We start from the raw sequence: 20,561 nt of genomic DNA, 5'->3' as shown, positions 1-20,561 counted from the left end.
ACTTCTAATGTTTTTTTTCTGGCAGTCTTGGAAGACAAATCAGCAGCTGAAGCAGAGGGCCCTCAAAAAGAGCATCACTTCTTCAAGTAAATAAGAAGCATCCCCATCTGAGTAACTTCTTCAGATGTTCTCTCATTAGTCTCAGGCTTATTATAATTATCCTTAGGGATTCTTTAAAATGTCTCTTCTAGTAGTGAAGATTTGGGGTCAGAGAGAAGAGTACTTCATACTTCAGCTTCCCACACACAGAAAATGCGTATTCTGTTCAAAATTACCCCAAAACTATTTCTGACTCAGAGGAAAATATCATAAATGTTAATTATGGCTCTTACCCTTCAGGTGTTAGTGAAGGGACAGGAAAAATAAGTCTATTCTCTTAGCTATGGAAGATAAGATAAGGAAAAATGACAGATAATGAAGGATAATGACATCAACCAATAGTAGACATCTGGAAGGAATTCTGTGAATCTTAACATCTCAGGGTCATGTCCTGTATCATCCTCAGGGGCTGCATGTTCTATGATTCTGTAATTTTACACCTTGGAGAAGGAGCATTAGCTTTGACATTTGCTTGAGCCATATTAAGGCTAGAGGTGCTTCCTAGGCCCGACTGTTTTGTGACCAGTGATTCACCTGGTTTGTTTGTTTGTTTTGGTACTGCTTTACTGTTTTTACTGAAAAGACCCCTCTTCTTCTGCCTCATCTCTCAGCCTTTATTCAGGTTCAGCTCAGCAGCACTGAGGCTAATGGGTCAGACCACAAAACAGAGAGGGTTTGCTTTTCAAACCTGTCACCAGCCTGCAGGTTGGAAATCTGCAAAATGTTACTGGTCATGTCAGTAGCAGAGAGATGGACAGGTGAGGAGAACTCCATAAACAGAGGAGAGAGGAAGACAGTATTTACTTCTGGGGGAAAATTTATCTTTGTGCATGATGTCTGTTCGCGATCTGTATCTTCAAATAACTTTGGATAGCTGGCTATCCAAAGTCCTTTGGATAGTTACTGAAAGCAGGCCCTCTGCATGTGGATGAATTTCACCTATTTGAGAGGAAACTTTGTCTTCTGAAAAAACATTTTTATCCAAAGTTTTGACTTGAAAATTTCCATCCAAAATACGATAATAAATGTTTTGCCGACCAATGAAAAAAATATGGAAAACGAAAAAAAGATGAAAAAGGGAAAAAAAAGAAAAGACTATTAAGAAAACTTGAAGGATGGGAAGCCAGAAAGAGAAATGAGCACTAAAACATTTTAAATGAGTATTGCTTGTTTTAATCAAGTTTTCAGATTATGTTTAAAAAAGGAGGAATAAGTATTCCGTTGTGGCAATACTTGCCTGTATTTAAACAGCTGTAGGTTTTTTCCCTCTTGCAAGGTCCTTTCTGTTTAAGTAGCCCTTGCGGTATCATTCTAGCACAGCCCTCTTTCCAGGATAGGAAATAATCCTGTTTAGTGTTTCATATCCATGTGTTTTATGCAAAAATAATGTGCTTTGCCTTCCACTAAATTTCTCAAAAGACCTAAATCCAAACTGACTTGGACAAACACCCCTTTCTGCAGGCAGTAGCCTCTCCTACAACCCCAGGAGAAGGCAGACACGCAGCACAGCACTGGATGTTCATGGGTCCTCCCCAGGCACTGGATGTAGCAGCCTGCACAGCTATTTTGTCCAAGGATGCTTTCAGGGACACAGCCTGGGACTCTCCAGGCCCTCTGAATCCTTTTGTACGACCTACCACTAACAAGCAGATCAACTTCAGCCCCTGTGGTCAGGCACTTCCAGGCACAGTTTCTGGTTTCTCAATCAGCTTGTGTTGCTTTTCCAGACAGAGAAGAAAATGGAGCCCAGTAATTCTCAAATAACATTGTGTTGATGTACTAGGTATGCAGTGTGGAAGAGGGAAATTTTTATCATCTACAACCAGATATTGGTGACATTGGAATTTCACTTGTAACTACCTGTGGGATGCACTGGTGATAGTCCCTGAGAGATGAGCACACCATAGGTGGTACGGGTAGGCATGGCTGCTCCAGCATGTGGGGATGCAAGACCAAGATACCGGTGTGGGATCATGACTGCAGCTTAGCTTCTTCCATAGGAACAAGGGTCTGGAAGGACATCTGTGACACCGTAAAAGTAGTCAATGAGGTTATCACATTTCATTCTGGATTTGCACTTAATTCGGTGAGAAAGGTCTATAGACCAAAGACTGTATTTTAGAAATAAAACAGAATGTTAGAGTAACACTTAGGGGCCTAAAAACCAAATGCTTTCTTGACTATTTGCTTGACATCACCAAGTATTAAGTGAAAGATACTTCCCTAAAGATTTAGTTTTTAAAAATTGCTTTATCATTGTATAAGGAATATGCCATTAGTGTCTGAGACAAAAGACTGTCCTTATGTCTAAACAGCACATAGAGCCAGCCTGTGTAACCTTCACATTTCTCTGCCCCAGGCTTTTTGTTGGCATCAACCATGTGCCTGGACCTCTCTTCAGGAAGCACTGAGGGCAACTTCCATAAAAAAGGAGAAAAACAATTTAAATTCCTAGCAGGTTAGAATTTGGGCTGACACATTCTTCACCTATGGCTAAGCATTGTGTCCTTCCGTCTAAAATTAGTACCCTCAGACACCATCTTCCTAGATACAGGTTATCAGAGAAACAAACATATGATGGAGAAGATCAGCTGTGGCAAAGGATGGTGTCAGAAGATCCTTCAATAAGTGCATTTAGGGCTATCTCAAGGACAACAAAAGTAGGCTTGAAATATTTCACTTTATTTAAGACCCTGAGCCACCTGGAAAAAATTATATCTGTTGTGGTATCATCTGGCTGCAATTTACCTGAGCCTGAATTCAAACCTGATCTTTAGGCTTAGTCACCTCCTGAGGCTGCAATTTTCTTCTTCTCCTGAGGCAGGTAAAGTTTAGTTAGGATCAGGAAATACTAGGATAGGTGATTCAGGCTACAGTCTCTGTGAGGTAACTGCTATCATCAGACGCTGTTAACATTTTTACTTGCTTAACTAAAGCAAGCTATTGTTGCAGTACAATAAGTGGCAGTGGCCACTTCAACAGAACAATCGGAGGATTGGTGGACAGGCCTCCAGGACACAGAAGTTTAATTCTTACCTCACAGTTACGGTGAGTTCCCATGGTCCCAGTGGGAATTAGTTTGCATATTTCAATGTTACTGGTTTAGGAGTTCTCCACCCAGTTTTATATAAGTTCATGTTTAGGCATTTTCCCTAATTGCTTATGCATTAGTTCTAGAAAGTTCTCTTTCCTTCGATGCCCCATTGCTTGGTTCATGTAACTCCCTCCCCTAAGTTATCCCCATTGGTTATTCTCCTGTTGTCTCCCTCCTCCTCAGTCAATCCCCATTGGCTGTTTCCCTTTCTTCCACCTCCACATAAAATACTGTGTTCTCCCTTATCCCTGGTCTTTGTCTCTGGACCCTCCACCTGTAATAAACCAGCTGGAACCTATACAAAGAGCCCTCTCTCATCCTTTGCGTCCACCGACGCCTTGCCAACACCTTTGTTTGGGGCTTGCTCCTTGTGAAGGAGCCAGCCTTCTCTGTGTGCTGCAGCTAAAGCCAAGGACGTCTGCAGTTGGACGCTGAGCGGCCTCGGGCAGCCCCACTGGCATCAAGCTATGGATTAACCATGTCAATACAGTAGAATAGTATCAATGGGAGTTAGAAAGTTGGGCTTTGTAGGGGCTGCCTAGGAATTTAATGCTCACAGTGCCTTCTGTTAACTACATAATTTTAGGTCTAGGCCATGTAAGCACCACCAGCTAAGGCAAAGCAGTGGGCATGATATCACGGTGCCTGATCTCATTGCAGATTACTGCTGATGGTCTAAATCTAGCTGGATCTAAATCTAGCTTTATCTGCTCAGTGTGGACACTGGTAGGGGACTCCAGGAAATGAGGATTACTTGCTTGAGCTGTACTAGAGGCTTAAGGCAGACTTCAGTAACTGTGCATAGTATTATAACTGGTTTGGAAGTCTTCATCCATGTTTTACCTCATGTTATAGAAACTCAGTGGGTTAATTTAATTATAGCATTGGGATTAATACTTGTTCTGACAAGCAGCAATAATTACTTTTTTGAAGAGAGAAGTTTTCAAGACTACATGTGTGCTTTGTAGAGAGATATGTGCTAGGGTATAGATTATGTGAGGAACTGATTTGCTAATCTGGATTAAGGTTGATTGTCCAAAGAGAAAATACTAAATCAATATGAAAATAAATAAACTATAAAAGCCATCATTTACTATGAAATTAGGTTTCAAACCATCAAGGACTGATCTGCTGTTTTGGCAGTCAGAATCTTGTTCAGCAGCTGAAAACATCCCAGAAGCTAAATTTACATTTTGTGTGTCTTTGGCTTCAGAGTAAATAAAACTGCTAGACCTTTATACTAAATGACATACAGAATGGCTGAGAGTGGTTTATGGCTGCCCATTGGGACTAGGGATCAGTCAAGGACCAAGGTTCAGATGAACATGCAAAACTGGGTTTATGGGGCTACTGGAACAGATCCACAGACTATCCTGATTGAACTTACTGATTGGATGGAGCACAGAGCCACTGGGAGGGACACAGCTGATGAGGCGGGGGGTGTGCTGCATGCTTACTTATACTTGGAATAGATCTCCACTTCCTGCAAAACCAAAGAGCATCACTGACAGAGAATGCAAAAGCTTGACTTTAATGGACACTGGTGATTGCCATTCATTTGTTTATGCTTAATAAGGGAAAACTGAAAATATTCAGATGAAAATTGTATGTATGTAACCAAGTTGGGAATGGGCTAGATTTTTGGTGTGCTTTACCAATCTAGGCAGGAATTAAATCAGCCTAGGAATTTTAGGGTTTTTTACCCCTTGTTCCCTACCCATAAGTTTTAGTGAAGTTATTGTTAAAAGCTCACAACAAAGAGACTATTGGTGTCACTGTGTTTATTCCATGTTAAATATTTTCCCAGCAGAACTGGGAGGGATGGAAAGCACTTCAAGACACTTAAAATAATGAGCTATTTCCTCTCCTTATAGCACTTAAAATAATTGTCTTAGGGAGGGTGAAGAGTCATTCCTGGCAATAATTTAATGTGTTCTCTTCATATTATTCCTTTCAGCGATATCAAGGTTGTCTGTAATAAATGACTCTTCTACAGCTGACAGCTTTGATAACACTGTTCACTTCCCATAATAAATAAGATCAGCCTTCAGTGCCACTTTCACTGACATTTATCTTGTGACTCTTCAGGTTTTTTAATCAGTGCAAGGCCAAACACAGACCGTACTGTGTTTGTGACAGGTCCTGAGCCTGACTGTATAGCTGCTATTGTAGTGAATAAACATCTGTCCCCTTTACCTAATAAGCAAAGACTAGCTGACATCAGTTGGTGTGCAAATGAAAAAGATGGGAGAGGTTGCATGAGCAACGCCTTTAAGATGTCAAAAGTGAATCTTTCAACAGCAAGATAAAAAGTAGGACAGCAATCATGACCTGCTTTGCATGCACTTCCTGACCTCCCATGGTTTTCCACTGCCTGCCTGGGGACAATGAGAACGTCTGTGCTTCGAATAATGAGTGTGGTATCTTGCTAGGAGAACCCAGAAGATTCATGCCAGGTCTGATTTGAGTCACTGTCATTTCCCTTGGAGACACTATTTGCAAAACTCAGAACTGGTTGAAGAGCCGTTAATAAGCTACAAACAAGAGGACTGCTGTTCAGAAGACAGAACCCTTCTGCTGCTTGAAGAAATAGGTTTTTGAATAAGGTTTCTCTTAGCAGCAAGCCAATATACTTAAGTTAATACACTGTATGAAATCCGGAAACCCAAGCAATTATTTTAGCTTACATACAGAAAGAAATCTACTTCAAGGCCAGGTTGGATGAGGGCTTTGAGCAACCTGTTCTAGTGGAAAGCATCCCTGCCTATGCAAGGGGATTGGAACTAGAGGTTCTTTCTGGTCATTTTCAATCCTAACCATTCTAGGAGTCTATGAATTCATGAAGTAAACATAAAAAGACTAGAATCCAGAGGAATTAACAAATAAAATACAGTATCTTGTCTCAAAAATTAACCTGCTTCATTCACTTACAATTTTAACGTAAAAATTAAGGTCCATTATACTTGAATTAAAAATAACTTTTATTCAACAGAAATTTTTTGAGACTGGAAAGTCACAACAACCTTAGAAGCTGTACAAATTGACTGGTGGTGTCAAAAGCCTTTTGACCCCTTCGAGTCTTCCTTCCACCACCTATTCTTCAACCCTCCCACAGTGGATGGACACAGGAATACTTTAGTTGGAAACTAAACTGTGCCAGTTTGGACAAATTTGGAGGAAGAGATATCATCTGATAGAAGGCGGGTTACAACCAGCCCTCCCCCACCAGGGGTGGGAAAAAAGAAATTTTCCTCGGAGGAAAGTGAAGGAAACTTAACAAAATTTAACAAACACACAGGAAAAGCATAATAATGCTAAATAATAAAACCTCTCACTGTGGAGAGAAACCTGGAAAAATTGCAGAGTCCTTCCGTAGGTGTAATCTCTCTTCTCCTCCTCCTTGGAGCTGGGTCATGGGCCCACCTCCAGGGCCTCGGTCGAAAATTCTCCCAATGTGTTCTGATGTTGAAACAGTCCAGAAGAGAAGGGAAAAAATGAAGTCCCAGGAAAACAAAGTTCAACTCTCCATCTCCCTCCAGAGAAAAGGAGCCAAAAGCTGGCTAGAAAGCAAGCAGGGTGCTTCCTCCGCTCTTGTTACCGCAGCAGCAGAGGAGTGTGTATCTGTGTCCTTGAACAACTGCTTTGAAAAGTTTGCTCAGTTTTTTCCCTCTCCCCCCTCTCAGGCTCAGTTTAAAGGTACAGAAAGGCACAAAGTTAATTCCTGGGCATAGAGCAGCAATAGGGGATACACACCATAAAGTCACCCCAAGACAATAGCTAACCTGATTTTTTTTATATTGAAGTCTAGAAAGAAGCAGAATGCTGATGATAAAAATACAATTAAGAACAATCCTATCTTCCACTCCTTAACATGACAGATGTGTAGAACACTTTATATCTATGCTGCTGGAACAATAAAAATAGGAATGAGTGGTTTGTTCCCTTACATTTTGCTGAAAATTAAAATAGGCACCTTCACATTACTCAGTTTCATGTGATAGAAAAATTTCAGGGTCCTGAATGTCTTCACAGCTCCAGAGATTAGTAATGCATTACAACTGGCTTACAAAGCCAGAAAGTTTAAACTGGCCATCCAATCTGAACAAAAAGAAATTTGAATGGCTTTGCAAGTCATGTGTTCTTTATGAATCAATCTAATAAAAACAATCTTACACTACTCTTTGTTTATTGGTTAGAATGTCACAATTGTATGTGCTATTATTGTAGCTCTCCTTCACATTAATTCTGTCACCTCATAGGCTTTCCTCTTTTAATTTCTATGATTTAATTTTATTTAATTGCTGCTATTTTACAAACCAACAGACTTAATTTCATTTCAATATAATATGAAAAGATGCTTCCACTGTAAATGCTCAAGGGGAAGGCAGGGTGTGGTATCTATAGCTTACTCAGTAAACTGGACCTAACTGGCCTCTGCTTGAACCTAGTGCTATTTAGATGCTTTGGCATTTCTCACACTTGTAGAATGGCTATGTTCCCAGGAATAGTAACTGAGCATGTGAGTTCCTTTTAGCAATTCTCCAAGCCCTGAATAGAGTCACATTCTCTGCAGTCCAATTCTATGCAGCAGTGATAGCCCTTTCTTAAAATACAGCCTTCCTTCTCCTTAGTCCATCTTGGACAAATATCTGAAAATTAATATGCAAGCTTACAAACTTACATAGGGTAAAAATGGCTAATTCTTAGGAAAATTAGTTTTTTAAACTTCTCAGCAACCTACTATATCCCAGAAGTCTAACTTCAGCCATTTAATCTTCATTCTCTCCAGGGTTAAACCATGAATCCTGAAGCCACAAAATTGTTTTTATTTCTATAAATCTATTAGAAACTCTAAACTGTGAAGCAATGAGAGCACCAGATGTCTGTCCATTTCCATTAGCAAGACTGAAACCTCAAACAATACTGGCATCACTAAAGGAGGAAGCTAGATACAAGGGGGTATCTGCGGTGGCACAGGGGAATCAGTCATGGCATTGACATAATTTTGGCCTATTGAGCACAGTTCACCTGCAGCAACCTTGGGCAAGTGTATGCAGCCTGACATGTAGTAAAATAGTATATTTTCATGGCAACTACTGAAATAAGGGAGGTTTTAATGGTTTGGGGTTTTTTCCTCTCTTTTTTTTACAGAGATGTAGAAGAGATGTGGAAAATCAGAGAAACACTTTCTTACCATGAGGTGAAAACGGGGGAGATACTAGCAAAAAACACTACTAACAAACTACAAATCCTTTTTTGTTTGTTTGTTTGTTTGTTTGGATATATACAGTAATTTTTTTAATAAAGTGTTGCTTCTCTTCTAGCATCCCTTGGCTTTCCAAGTAAAATACGTGTGTCATGGGTTAGCAAGCATAGTCCTGGAAGTGATGTTCTTGCAAAGGGGTGCTTACAGCTCCTCTATGACCTGATAGAACCTATCAACTGGCTAGTTTGAATATGGACAATTTTTTAAGCCTCTTAGAATTTTGACCACCTCTGTGGTCCACATTTAAGAATGGACAAACCCCGGGAAAGCTCTCTCTTGCTTCCAGCCAGAGGACTGGTAACTGGGCTGGGCCCGTGCGGGGCCCAGCGGCCCTGCCGGGCCCTACTCAGGTCGGGCCAGGCTGGGCCCCAGCCATCCTGGAGCCGTGCAGCCCTGTTCCACCTGTGGCCCCCCCACAGCCCTGTTACGTGCAGAGCAGCCCGGTTTCTCTCCCCCTCTCCAGTGTGGCCAAGATTCAGCTGAAGCTGCCCTGCTGCCCGGCAAAGATCATGTGACCAACAGCGATAAGCGAAATTCCAGCTGCAAGGCTCGGGTGAGATTAACCCTTTTAGTGCTATGAAGAGCTGAAAACCTGAGGGAGGAGAAAGAGGAGATGCTTAAAGCTGAAATTCTGTTGTAAAGCTATGGTGGTGATGGACTATGGTATATCAGAGTACCCGTTCTAATTTCATGAAAGCCTGGAGGGTGGAGCATTCAAACTGTACTTGTAAGCAAAAGCACCTGTGCTGAAACAAGCAAATGCTGAAGCAGCTGTAATTTGATGAGAAGTTTGAACAGGAAGAGATGGAAGCGATGAGGACTCTTGCTCCAGCTGGAAGGAGAAGACCTCAGTTCCTAGAGATGCTCCCAGAGATAGTCCTAGAGATGAAGATGATGAGGACCCTTTTCTTCCCAGGGAAGAGGAGGGCCTTTATTCTTAGAGATAAAATGCTCCCAGAGATGGGTGAAGAGAACTTTTGTTTCTGAATGGCTCAACCTTAAAATGGTACCCCAGTAGCTCAAGATTGGACCCTCGAAGTCAGTTGTGGGAAAAGCTGTAAGTCATGGGAGGGGACTCTCACATGCAAGCAGAGAACCATCCCGGACGGCTGTCTCATTGTGGTAATGTCTCCATAGTATGAGCAAGAGAGACTCCTCTTCCTAAATGAACTGAACAAGGATATTATGGAAGTGGTAAACAGACTGAACATCTCAAGGGTTGTCTTTTACATTGTCAGTGGGAGAAGGGAGAAAGGTGGGGGAAGGAGACGTGTTCTGATGGTGTGGTATGGGTTTTTTTCCCCCTTCTTTTAGGTCTATTAGTAAACTTCTTTATATTCTTCCAAGTTTTGTGCCTGCTTTGCTCTTCTCCTAATTCTTATCTCACAGAAGATAAACAGTAATTAGTACTTTGGACCAAACCACTACACTAAATTGGTGTTTCTGCCCAGTTAAAACTGAACCCACCTACAATGTGTAATATACCTAAAAAGCTTACAGATATGGTTGTTGTTGAAAATCCTACCTTACCTATGCTCAACTGTCTTTCTCCACCCTGAACTCCTAAACCCTCAGTGCCTTCTATTCCCTCATGCAACGTCCTCCTTCAATGATCAGAGAGTCTTTGTTATATCCCCTTACAACCAAGTGCAGTGAAAAGGTACATGTACCTATTAATTCTGTCACTAACTGCTAGGACAGACCCTGATGTTTGCTTTTGACAAGTCCAAATGTGGAATCAGGTGCCAGAACCAAGAGCAGAAAACTACTCTCTTCATTTTTACTGAGCCCTCCAAGCAAAACAAAACAACAACAGACAATAAGAAAGCACCACTTCAGTCACCCCCGCCTCCCCTCAAAAAACCTAAACCAAACAGAACACAAAACAAAACCCTAGAAGTCAGGTGTAGATGAAGAAGACTGGAAAAGACTGAGTGGAAGGGAAACAGACAGACAGAAGAGGAATGGAAAAAGTGTTATCAGATGAAAAGTGAAGGACATTCTGAAGAACTCAGCTGGTAGAGAGTGAGCTAGAAAGGCTCTACCTTCAAGCAAAGAGAGATGGAAAATTAATGGCTTCTTGGTCTTACATGATGGTTCTTAATGGCTTGGAGCAATAATGAGGAATTTAACAGCTGACTGGGCTGTAAGTGAAAGAGGCAAAAGAAGAAGAAATGAATTCTTAAATTTTTTTTGGCAACCTATTCAGTGGAACCTATTCAGAGGAAGGTATCCCTTCCCATTACAGGAGGAGTGAACTAGGTGTTCTCTAAGGTCTCTTCCAAACCAAACCATTCTGTGAGTCTGACATTATTGGACTTCGGCTGGCAGTTCACTGACAGAATGGAAATTAGACAGTCATTAGCAAGCTCAGGACTAACAGAGTAAGAAAAGTAAGACTGAAACAACAAAGCTTAAAAGAGGGCAGAAACTGAAAGACATAGGTGAGAGAAATTATGTTGAGTCAGGAAGCAACTGCATGTGAGAAAGAAAGCAATTGAATGTGAAAAAGATGTGGTTGAAACTAAAGCCTGTGATCACACAATTAAATGTAATACTGAAAATACAGAGCAAGACAGTTTGTGCTACAAAGAGTTGCATTTCTTCTTGCAACACTGTCCAAACTTGTGAGTGCTTAATTTCTGGGTCTGGTATTAGAGTGGATACACACCATTTGCAGGAAAAGGTAATTTTGCTAACAAGGAAGGAGGTAGCAGGCCTGAATCTTAACTGAATACTCCTGCTGCCTTGTGTCTGCCCTTTAATTGCAGTTATTATAGCAGGAAATTCACATTTTCTCCAAAGACTTGAACCAAAGCCACTAGTTATAAGCCATGGTTATAAGCCATGTGGTTAAGAATGTTTTCATCATATGCTACAAGGGTTTAGCATTTTGTCATGTATGTTAGTCTTGGAAATGGTAAGAAAAATTTGAAGGATTTGCGAAAGTATGTCTATCCCATGACTTACCTTCCCAAATCTTTTTACAGAGAAATACTGCTTATATTTCTTCATAGTAGGAAGAAATGAAGTTGCACTGACAACCATGATAACTTAGATAATCAGTAATTTAAAAAGAAAAGTTCAATCAAAGGAACTGTTTTTCACAGGACAAAATTGTAGAATTGACTTTTTTAGGTTGGAAAAGACCTTCAGGATCATCAAGTCCAACAACTCAGAGCAGGGACAAAAAGATGCTGAATTGTTGAGCCAGGTGCAAGGAATCTGTTCAACCAAAATCATAAAATCATTGTAGAATAGCTGTTTTCCCCCACCAGTGCTATCCACGTGGGGTGCACTGATGCTGGCAGAGACCCTACTGAGAAAGCAAGATAGGGCTGTACAACTGATCAGCATCCTCAGGCTGTACCAGGTAAAGCTGAAGATACAACAGGCACAGATGTACTTTGGCAAATCACCAGGAAGTTTAAAGCACATAACAGAACACATTAAAAACATAAAACTCTCTAGAAATCTCTGTCCTTGGCACCCACAAAGCTTCATTGCATTCCTGAGCCAATACAAATTGCTACAGCATTTTTCACCCAACCATGACCCATTCACTAAACTGAGCCAGGACATAGCACAGGACTGCTCATGGCCAAGACTCAACTGAGTTAAGGCTGCATTTGAGTATGTAATGTTGCTGACACACTCTGAAAAGAAAAGGAACTGTACAAAGACACATAAGGTGTAAGTTTAGCATGTTCCTATGTGCTCGGGGCAAGTTCTCCAAAATAATTTCTGTTTTGTGAACAGAACAGTATATGGTTTCTGAGACCACCCTCCTGTAGTGACAGCCAATTCAGTTGTTCCTTTTCTTTACAAGTTGCTAAGGAAAGAGAAAAATGCTTATTTTACTGTTTGAGTTTATCTTGCCAGAAGGACTGAAAGTTGTACTCATAAAAACTAAACAAAAACTGTTACTGTGCCAAATAATATTTTTGGTACTTGGGTGGCATACTTTTGATCCTTTCATGAGGATACGAGGCTTATGTGAAGAAAGACCCTGGTGTTATGGATCACAAAGGTGGTTGTTCTTCCAGTAGCAAGGAAAATCCTTCCCTGTGAACAGATGTAAACAAATTATATTTTGGAAGCAAAGTACCAGAAACTGAAGTAGTGATAACCTCTCATAATAACAAAATATTTCATAATTCTACATTCAGATAAGCAAAAATAAGGTTTGAAAAGTTTCTAACTGAGAGACCAAGCTGAATTCACTCTACAGATAGAACATGATACAGAAGGGCCTGAAGAGATTTTTCTGAGAGCCTCAGAATACCTGGAAAGAGAACTAAGGTCTTTTGAACACAAATTCAGTATTGACTGTGTTATGCTGATGCATCCTGCTTTTTCCCCTGAGGTTTCTTCCCCTCTTCAGGACAAGAAACTATCCTTACATAAGTTCTACATCAACATGTCACAGACTAAAAATTGTACCCACAAATTTTCTCTAACTAATGTGTAAAATATCTTTCACCTGATCTTTCCACTATGGATGCTATTTTCTCACTCAGGCTGAGACTTTTAACAGAATAAAACTACCAGTGCTTGCGTGTAGTGCAACTCTGTCAGCAGTAAATACGAAAACAGCTCCAGCAAAGTAGTGACTTCTGGAAGTGACGTCACAATAAAATAATATTCAATTTCACAGCAAAACCTGTCCCCATATTCAAGCTTTATGTTATGATATATCTGTGATATACAAAGGGCAGACAGTCAAAAGATTTAGAAATATGACTAGGCAACTCTCACACTTCCTCCTTGTTGGGGAGGATGAAAGTTTGGTAAGAAAGTTTCACAGATATGTAGGCTTGGCAGAAAGATCTCTGAATGTAGAAAATGAGGATGAGATAGAAATGAAAGCAAGTTTTGATACAGAGTAAAAGATGTTTTGCTGAAACACTGATCACTGAATAACTGAGAAGGCAAAGGGTGGAGATGAGTTGGAAGAAGATTTTTATGAATAGGACAAAGGTATGTGACTACAAACAAAGACATGTTTTTCACCAAGTAAATAAGTCTCAAGAAGAGCATAAGTAAATAGAAAACGTGTTTACCAAAAAGAGAGATATGGCAGGCAAACAAGAAATGTCAATGTAGCAAGAAAAAGAGAGGTCTGAGAATTTTCCATTTGTAAGCTTAAATTGTAACTTATTGTGATTGGATAGTAATGACTGTAATATGGTGATGGTAGTAGCTATGATAGGCTATAGGCAAATGTAAAGGTATTGTGTATGGTGCTTATTGGTTGTTATGTATTAAGATACTCTGCAAAGAAAAGTATATAATGCTTTGTAACTTGAACAGAAAGTGGCTTCAGGTATGCTTACAGCTGGAGCTGGCAGCTGAAAGGCTGGCTCTGGATACCCACTCCCTGAAATGCTGTAACTTCCCTATGCAATAAACAGCTTTCAAGAGAGCCGCCTGAAGTGCAGACATCCTTCGTGAAACTTTCTCCTATACCTCCTGTAATGTGTCATAACTGCAAAGGATGAGCATGATTCACAGGATGTTGTTACTCTTCTCCTTCCTTATGTGTCAGACCTGACTGATTCCAGAAGTTTGTTTTTTTTGATGTAGATGTGATGTAACCCAATGCTTGGGCCTCATGTGAGGGTTTTGGTCCAAAAACACTGGATGGTTGAAAATTTTTTGTCCCAAGAAAAAAAATCTTTTAAATTTAGATTGTTGCATTGACTAGCATTCTCTTCTTCACTTCATCTATGAAACTGACATGCATTATTAATTTCACAACAAATAAAGGACACTCTTCTGTTTGTGCATTGGGAGCACAGCTCAATTAAACTTTTTCAATCAGTGGCTCGAAATCCTTGGGAGATCTGTGGCCTGTTTCTCAGGCTTCCTTTACCAGCTAGTCTTCCTTTACCAACTGGTCTGAAATCTACTGTCAGTAGATTTCAAACTATTGTGCAGTGAGGGATCTGTCTGCAGGAAAATATGATGAAGTTCACAATTGGGAAAAAAGATTAAACCACTGGTCTTGGAAGTTGTTGAGGTGGATGCATGCTCTTGAGTGTTGCACAGAATTCTACACACAGTCTCCAGTGTTGCTTACAGTCTTATAAAAATCAATACCACTCTGAGATGAATGCCTTCCACAGCCTTTAAGGTCCTTATACTAAGCTTGACCCATAGGTGCAGTACATTGTTACATGTATTTTTAAAGTCTGGATTGCATAAATGGTATTTACAATCTCTGCTCAGTGGCAGTAATGGCTAAGGAAATCATGTGTGTACATGGGTAAAGTAACAGGGAAAGAATAACAATGCTTTAGATACGCTTCTGTGTTCTCTGTGTGCAATGATTAATGCCTCTGGAGTCAGCACATAAGGACCAGTTGCTCTGAGCACATTGAAAAAGTGAACATGTCTTCAGTTCTGATTCATCTGGGTTCTTGTACAAGCCTGTGAAACAGCAAGTGTAGCAGTCTCATCTCCTCCCTTTAAACAAGGCCAAGAAAATAATAATCAGTGTTTCTGAATGTTGTTCCTGCATTTCTTTTTCTATTATCTTCTCCCACATCACAGAGAGGCGTTCCAGAATGGCTTTAATAGCTTTTAGGTGTCATTAAGACAGTGTGTAAAAACTGATGGAAGTAAAATGTCCTGCTACTTTCTCACCACCATGTTCATGTTCTACTGCTCCCTGGATTTTGGACACAGGACAACGCATGGCAGTGGTATTCCTCCTGAGGCTGCTGGGGAGGTAACAGTCTGTCAGTGCAACATACCTTTGATAGCTCTTTCAGACTTTCACAGTTCTTTTTCTTACAGCTATATACAGTCTTAAATTTGGGGAAAGCCTGCTTTGGGGTGAATTGCCTACACACTGCTCCACGTGGAGGTTCTGACTTTGGTTGTTATGAACCAAACTTTTACAAGTCTATAAACATGCACCAGGCTTCATCGTGTTAGTGGATTTGAGGAATAATCACTTTGATGATGGTTATTAATACCTCCTGTTAGTCTACCTGACCGCACTCACTTGCAGTGCTTCTTTAGTTCTAGATTATCTTCCTTCCACCTAAGGGAACTACTTAAGAAGCTCAGTTTTACTCTCCCCAAGCAGGAGTCATGCAATGTGACGCCAGAGGATGACCAATGAACATCCCTCTCAAAACACCTCACCCTCCTCTGGGTGTTGGTTTGAATAAACAAATAATGATTGCTTCCTAGAATCGTCTGACAAAGAATACTGGCACTGTGAGGTAACTGGTTGAAAGCAGGAAAGGCAGGACTCCTGTCTACCACACCCTATGTTGTCATGTACCTGGAACTCTCTTAATGCTCATGCAGCCTTTGAAGACAAGTCGAAGATCCCATTTCTGTAGCCCAAACTCCACAGGTAGGTTATTATGAGAAGTACATTATCACAAAGTGAGAAATAACTCCCAAAAAACTGTCCTCCGAGAAATTAATTTTTTTTAACCCTTAAATATTCACAGTGTGATATGACATAACTCCTGGTTAATTATCAATCAAACTTACTGCTGTACTATTGGAATCTGCCTGACATTATGAACAGATTAAGGAAGAAGAAAATTTCTGCAGGTCTAAGGTACCCGCTGTCTGCCTTTCAACATATTCTACCAGCATTATTTTTATAAAGCGGAGCTAGAAATGACAATATCTGAGCATTCAGCTCAGTATGGTGAAGTATTTTATGTTGGCCAAAAGTTGAGGTCTGTGTGATTGCCCAATCAGTCAACTGCAAACCTTGTGTAATCTCTGGATTGAGCTAATATTTCAAACATCATTGAGTCAAATTCATCTTGGATGAATTCTAGCTGAGAGAGGGCCTGACTGTAGGTGCCTACCTTTGTATCTGGGTCCAGGAAAATTCCAACATTGCAGAATCCTATTACAACTTTTTTGGTCCTCTAAAGTATCCTAAGGACTGTATTTAATAAATTTTAAAGAAATGTCTATAAAGAGATACATTATTATTAAATTCAATTATATAAATAATCTGAGCTGCTCTGCCTCATCCCTTAAATATAACATCGCTGTAAATAAATTTGCATTTGTTTTGTTGTTTCTTTCCATTTTGAAGTCTAGCACTCCTCAATAAGCATCATCTTTTATGGAAAGCAAAAAAAAGGAATAAACTGAGAACAAGTCTCTAAGCCTCTTCCTTCTCAAGCTGCCCAGTGTTGTCCTGTTTCATGACTTGTCCCCTAATTTCCCATGTGATTAGCTTCAGCAATCATTCAAGAGCTAAATCTGTGAAGAACTACCATTAAAATAAAGATCTCACCTTACAGGCTTGAAAGTAGTTGCCTGATTAAACTGCATGTCTGAAGTTCATAAAATCAAGTTGACAATGTGATCTTTGGAAATACAGGTGTGTTGCATGATGGTACTATTGGGTATTTTCACTTCCTGGACAGACAGTATTGTGTTCCAGACCTCATATGTTTAAGGCATCAAAAAAAACCAAAACGGTGGAATGATTTCAGTTTACTTTCAAAATATTTATCATAACATCCACTCTCCAATTTCTTATGTAAAATAATTGTTTCACCTAAGGCAAGTCTACGGCTGTGCTCAGTAGAGTAACAGGAAGAAGCTTTTATTCCTTTGCTCTTAAAACTTGTGAGAGATGCAGATTGTGTGACAATAGAGAGCCTATCCAACAAGAGGCTGAACAGTTTGGTCTCTGTTCTATACACACAAGCATTCACACTTTGTTGGACTAAAATATCAAGACTTTCGGCTACAGAAAGAATTAAATGGTTGGTAGGAGTATTTAACAAGGCATTAAAGTCAGTGAATATGCCTATCTGGACTTAAACAGACAAACTACCTAGCAAACACTGATCTAAATGACCTTACTTAGAGATTCAAAGTAAGACATTCAAAATGCTCTGAATCTCACACAAATAGTGGGCATCTCAGAGATGAAGAATATAGAGTAATGAAGGAGGACTACAGAGATGCTATTCACCACTACAGGGAGTAAATTCGTATGGCCAAAGCTCAGCTAAAGTCCAAACTAAGCAGCACTTTGAAGGACAATAAAAAGCCTTCTTTTTTAAATATGTTAACTGCAAAAGAAGTGCCAGAGATAATATTGGTCCATTACTGGATTAGGTCAGTCACCTCAAAATCAGGATGCAGACAAAGCGGAGGCATTTTTGCCTTTTTGCCTCTAACATCAGCAACTCCTAAGCTCTCTTTTGGAAGGCTGTGATTATGGAAATTATAAACTCCCAGCTAACTCTGAGCTTGAGACTTGCTGCTTTAGCTGAATGCATATAAATTTATGCAGCCTAATGGGACCTGTGCCAGTGTACTGAAAAACCTGGCTTACGTCCTTGCAGAATCTCTCCCCATTATTTTTTCCAGTGTTTGGAGTCTGGAGAGGTCCCAGTCAACTGGAAGCATAGCAAATGTTCTCCCAGTTTTCAAGAAGTGTAGGAAGGAAGACTCTGGTAATTGCAGGACTGTAAGTCTCACTTCAGTGACTGGTAAAATTATGAATAAATTTATTCTGGGAGTTAGTGAAAAGTACCTGAGACACAATGCAGTCATTGGTCATAACCAGCACTGGTTCATAAGGGGCAAGTCCTGCTCCACTAAATTAATTTCCTTTTATGACAAGGTCACCCATCTAGTTGTCCAAGGAAAGGCAGTAGATATGGGTTCTTCGATATTAACAAAGCTTTTGATACTGTCTCTCACATCATCCTTCTGGATGAAATGTCCAGCACTCAGCTACTCAAGTTCATTGTATGTTGGCTGAGCAATTGGCTGACTCAAAGAATTAAAGTAAATGGGGTCATATCAGGCTGGCAGCCAATCACCAGTGGGGTTCCCCAGGGCTCAGTATTCGGCCAGTGCTCTTTAGTGTTTTATAAATTATCCGGATGTGGGAATTAAATGAATATTAAGGAAGTTTGCCAGTTATACTAAAATAGGAGGAACTGTTAACTCCCTCAAGGGTAGAGAGAACTTACAGAGAGATGTGGATAAACTAGAGAGGTGGCAATCACCAACTGCATGAAATTTAACAAGAGCAAGTGCCAGATTCTCAACCTGGGACAGAGTAATCCTGGTTATATATAATTGGTGGATGAGAGACTGAAGAGAAGTCTGATGGTTTAGGCAGAGGCAAGTTGGATATGAGTCAACTTCATGCCCTGGCGGCCAAAAGAGCCAGATATGTCCTGGGGTGCATCAAGCACAGCACCCAGGAAGGTGCCTCGGTACAAGGGTATCAAACTATTAAGAGTGTGTCCAGAGAAGGGTGACCAAGGTGGTGAAAGACCCTGAGGATAAGGCATTCAAGAGCAGCCGAGGTCACTTTGTTCACCTTGAAGAAGGGACGGTTGAGGGTTGTCCTTTTCAGAGACTACAGCTTCCTCACAGCAGGCAGTGGAAGAGGGTCTCCCCTCTCTGGTGACCAGCAACAGGACATGAGGAAATGGAATGAAGATTCATCAGGGGAAATTCATACTGGACATTAGGAAAGTGTTCTTTATCAAGATGGTTACTGGAACAGGTTTCACAGGGAACTGGTCACAGCACCAAGCCTGTCAGAGTCCAATGAGTGTCTGGATGATGCTCTTAATCATCTGGTTTAGGTTTAGGTAGTCCTGCAAGGAGCAGGGCATTGGATTAGATGATCCTTATGGACCCCTTACACCTTAAGACACTTGATGAGTCTAAAAGGAAGACAAAGGATCTGTCCCACGAGACGAAAATGGAATTTACATACTGTTTACTGGTTTTGTTTACTTAAAGAGAAACCTGTTTCCTTGAAACACGTATAAGTTTAGCAAATCTTGTAATCCTGAAGATTTAACAAGGTGACTGTAACATAGGTGTATCTTTTAATCTTTGTAATTCAAAAGTGTAGCCATTGACTTGCTGGGTGCTATACTAATGCAAGGCCAGTGGGAAGTAAGAATCAGGCTACCAGATGGTAAAGCATAAATTCATGAATGCATTATGCAGTTTACTTTCTGAGTGTTGCTTATCCAGAAAGAAAGAAACAACTTATTTTCATTCTTTTTAGATTATTTAGAGTAGGATTTGGGGAAATTTTTTATCACTAAAACACCTTTTTTCAAACTAGCGTAAATTGTTTCATTTCTTCCTAAATTTTTATTTTTAAAAGCTTGATAATTCAGGTCATCAAAAATATTTAAAGAAAAAATAACATTTCAGAATTTTCTTTAGTTTCTTCAAATATAAGGTCTGAATACAGACCTTTTTTATAGGATGCTGCTTGTAGAACAAAGTAGTTTTATAGTTCAATGGTATAACAACAACAGTATAACAACAGTCATGTAAATTTAAACTTTTACTTACCAAGGTGTTCATAGCTCACAGAGGAGGAATTTCAGTGTGATCCCTACTAATTTACGGAGTGGCATAAATCAATATTAACATGAGATTATACAGAAACTAGTCTGTAAATATCAATATACTAAAATAGAACTTCAGAAAATATTTAGGGGTGGTAGCAGTAAGAAGGAAGATTCTTATTTGGTGTGAGTTGCTGGTTTTGGCTTTCTTTTCTGAGAAGAATATCGATAGAGTTTTTGTCATATGAACTAAACGTTTATGACAAATATGAGATAAATAAATGTCTTTTCACGTGTCTTACACACAGGATTTCCAGACTGTTACAGTGATAAAATAAGGGTCCTGGTCTAAAATCAATGCACCTTTAAGATATCAGATACATCTGCAGATTTTTTGCTTGACTGTACTAAACCCTTGCAGAGGTCTCTGATAATAAATCTTACATTTTAAGGTACTGATGAAATTATTCCCCAGAAAGCATCCAGTTTGCTGTAAAAACATTTTGTTTCCCTGAGTTCACCACACCACACTTTGTGATTCTAGTTGTTATAGAGGACCTGACACTCAGAGTGGCTAGACTCACTTTCTCAACCCCCTTGACACGTGTCAGCTGTGGCTCCACAGATGCGGCTGTTCATACTTTTGTGCCTAAAATGTTTTTCGGTGCAGTGGGACCAGGTGCATCATGGGACAACGAGCAACAGGACACATCCAGCTCTGCTATCTGCACAGCCAACGTGTGCCTTGCTATCACTTAGAGCA

Source organism: Corvus moneduloides, chromosome Z (assembly GCF_009650955.1).
Source record: "Corvus moneduloides isolate bCorMon1 chromosome Z, bCorMon1.pri, whole genome shotgun sequence".
Classification (NCBI taxonomy): domain Eukaryota; kingdom Metazoa; phylum Chordata; class Aves; order Passeriformes; family Corvidae; genus Corvus; species Corvus moneduloides.
Note: the sequence above shows the minus strand (reverse complement) of the source record.